The sequence below is a fragment of the Neophocaena asiaeorientalis genome, unplaced genomic scaffold (genome assembly GCF_003031525.2).
Source record: "Neophocaena asiaeorientalis asiaeorientalis breed wild unplaced genomic scaffold, Neophocaena_asiaeorientalis_V1.1 scaffold268, whole genome shotgun sequence".
Taxonomy (NCBI): domain Eukaryota; kingdom Metazoa; phylum Chordata; class Mammalia; order Artiodactyla; family Phocoenidae; genus Neophocaena; species Neophocaena asiaeorientalis.
Genome location: NW_020173979.1, coordinates 9,005,638 through 9,009,232, shown reverse-complemented (window position 1 = coordinate 9,009,232; position 3,595 = coordinate 9,005,638). Strand labels below are relative to the sequence as shown.

Sequence of the window (3,595 nt, the reverse complement as noted above, 5' to 3'; positions counted from 1 at the left end):
AACCAACAAATAAACACTACACAGATGGGTTGCCAAAGCCCAAGGGGGCTCAGTCTCCTGCGGTTCAGTAATGAGGGGAAGGGATGAAGAACAGGTACATGCTTTTCTACCCTCCCTCCCTCCCATAAATTCAACATTTCACACAAAGCTTTGGTTTCTAGCAGTAAACATGGAGTTAATTCATCCATCTCCTATTAAACAATCTTGTGGCCCCTTTGATGTAAGTTTCTTGCACCTGCATAAAAGTTCCTGAGTGACTTGGCTATATATTCATCTTTCCTTTCGTGGTCTCCCAACCCCACTTTCTACATGGAAGGCCACCTCGTTGCCCCTCTCTACCCTAGGATTAGAGATTAAAGTAGGTTTTAATCCATCCAAAGACAGCAGTCTGTTTGGCATGAATCAAATCAAGGAATGGTCATGACTTAGGAACAAGGGATGGAGAGTTCTTAGCTTCTTCAGGATTTTTGCACAAATCATTTAATCACAGACAAATTAAACGTATAGGTGTATGGACTATTTTTTGGGGGGGTATGAAGGGGGAAAGAAGAGGGGGTAAGAATACAGTTTTTAGGACAGAAGATCTTGTTCAAAATAGGAAACAGGGGAAGGGGAACACAAAAGAAAGTGTAGTTCAAGACCTCCCACTTCAAGAAGAGGGGCCCCCCAATCTTATGTTTCAGATCTTTTTGGCTGGTGCAGACCTTTTGTCAAAGATGCTTTGGCTATTTTTCTCAATATAAAAAGAAGTTTGTAAACAATAAAATCCCAAAAGAACACGGAGAAGACCAACACATTATATTTACACAAACTAGGCCACCTAGCAACCACCAGATCAGCTACTTGTGAAGTCCTACAAAGCCCAGACAAATACAATAGCTAGAGGGGGGCAGCAGTTGGGGGAGACAAGAACCCAGGATCAGACACACATCACCCAATCCGTTCTATTGCATTTGCCCCATTACAACACAGTGAGGTAGGTTTGCAGTGATCTCACAGCATGTAAATGAAACCCCCTTTTCTCCTTTAGTTACCATGACACTAATTACTGTGGCAGCAGGGCAGGACACTGGCTCTGGGAACCACAAAGAAGCCGTCACTGATGGTCTCTCTGGAAACCAAGGAGGAAAAGCCCAGAATTGTTAAAGATTAAGGATATTATCCTTGTTTCATATATCCATCCCTGGGCAGCTTAAGACGGGTACAGAGGCATCATTCTTAAAAACTGTCCTTACCAACTCACAGTTTTTACAAAAACACTTACAATACACCCTGTTGTGTGTTAGGCCTAGCCCAATCCAGTGAAGGATGGATCTGGTATGTAAAGCGAGTCAGTACCCTGGTATTAGAGGTCTGGAACAGGAATCCTTTATCACACATACAGATGACCTCTGCCTAATCCTGGCTTCCCTTCTCTGCACCTTTCACCTGGCCCAGCCTCTCCTAACCTCTCTGTACCACCTTTTCCTGTTCAGACCAATTTCCAATCTCTCAGTAGAAGGAGACCATGCCATGGGGCAACCCAGTTAAAACCTAGTCTCCCATGAAACATAGAAGATGGAGGGGTTTCAAGAGGACACTATGGCAGAAAAGCCAGCTCTAGTTGGCAAAAATGAGGAGTTCAATAGGCTATACGCTCCAAATAGTTGTTCTCTCTGGTGATACAGCAACAGAAAGTAACCCTGCTGTGCAGACCCGGAGCTGCTGCCACTTATCCCTGAGATTGCTCACATACCTGAGAACACAGTGCAGGAATGAGGGCACTCATTAAATTAGATTAAAATACACAAAAATACAAAACATTTCTATTACGAAAAACAAAGTTAAAATGCACAAGATACGTCATTCGCACACAGCTAGTGGAGTTGGCATCCTGGAGAAAGTGGGACCCAAGGTACAGTCATCCAAGGGAGCAAATAAAATTGTATTGGCCCGGAATGGGGTGGGAGTGAGCTTAGAAGCAGCAGGTCTGCAGCTGTTCCCTCAACCCCCCTTTTGCCTATCATCACAACCCATTGCTTGGGACAGTTCTCAGCACTCTGTCCCAGGAGGGAGTTATGAGGAGACAGGATGCGGAAAACCCTGCCTTACCCCTGAGATATTTCCTCCCACAGAATGTAGTGGCTTGTGGGTTTGGGTCCATCAATCTGGTCTCATGCTCAATCTTTTCACTCTGGCATGGGAAATATTATTCCATATCCTTCTTGAAGAGTAAAACAACTTCCCTATCCAGGCCACTTTCAAAAGCTGGAGATTCTGGGGGTGGAGACTCAGATAAAGCATGCAGGAAGAATTATCCCCCAAAGCCCTCACGTGCATTTGGATAGAGCATGATTGGAGTTTCTTTGCCTCACCCCTTCCCTCCACCAAGAGGGAAGAGGGGGTGACACTGTAGACCCCGGCCTGAGATATATGGCAGTGCCAGCTGCCCCCTACCCGCCCTGTCCCCCCTTTCTCCACTCTGCTGATTGATGCCTGTTCTTCAAAACTTTCTCATCACGAACGGATAACCCCCATCCACTGTGGCTCAATTCTGGGCCTCGGGGAGCATGGCAGGGCTATGGATCTCTTCTTCCTCCTCCCGAAAGTAGGCTGGCTTTCCCTGGGAGCTGGGAGCTTGCTGGGCCTTCAGTGGACGCGAGGCTACCGTATGGTTGATGCTCTGGCAGAAGTGGCACTTCTTGGGCTGGGGTGGCCGTTTGCATTCCTTGGCATGATGACCTAGACCTGCACAGTTGTAGCACCTATCTCCCTTTGATCTGCATTTCTGCATGTTCTTCCCTTTGGGCCACCTCTCACTCCCAATGCAGGACGCCCCACCCGGGCCGGTGACTTGGATAGATTACAGGCCCTTGGCAGACTTCCTAAAGGTGAACTCTACGGCCTCACCCTCCTTCAGGCTCCGGAAGCCCTCCATGTGCAGCTTACTCTGGTGCACAAAGACATCCGCCGGGGTGAGGGTGGGGTCGAGTGTGACCCCGGACAGGAAGCCGAATCCCATGCGCACGTTGAACCACTTAACAGATGCCGGCTCCGCACAGCAGCTGCGGCTCCTCGGCCGCCCGGGCCGCGTCCTCCTGCATCTCCTCCGGCCACCTGCAAACTGCTGGTTTGACACAGAGCTCATGGTAGTCGGCTGAGCCCGCGGCCCCGGGCCCCAGGTCGGCCGGCTGCTGGCCCCAGAGAAGTCTGGAGGCAAAGGGCTATATTTTAAAAATACCCACAGAAGTACTCATGCTGTCATCCAGATTTTACACACACTGACTGCCATTTACTTTAATCAAGCAGTGGCCTCCACTATGTCAGTCTTGGCTGTCATGAAGCAGAAAAAGGAATACTGCCTCATCAGACCCTAGAGAAATTCTATAATGGAACTTAACTCACTAAATGATGGCTAATAATTATATCACATAGTGAGACAATCCACTTGAAAATAAGCTTAGTGTAAAGAAATGTGAGTATCGAAAAGAAACATTTTCATTCCCTATTCAAAGGTATCTTGTTTTAAAATGTACCTTATATCTTATTTCTTATCTTCATGTCATATGCAGGTAGACAAAATCTGGTCTATTCTAAGAAAGTAAGGTTAAGAATA

General features: G+C 47.1%; 1 pseudogene; it reads right to left on the bottom strand.

Annotated features, from left to right (window-relative positions):
• Positions 1-2,527: 2,527 nt before the first annotated feature.
• LOC112405132 (protein lin-28 homolog A pseudogene) lies at positions 2,528-3,127 on the bottom strand (annotated as a pseudogene).
• Positions 3,128-3,595: the final 468 nt, after the last annotated feature.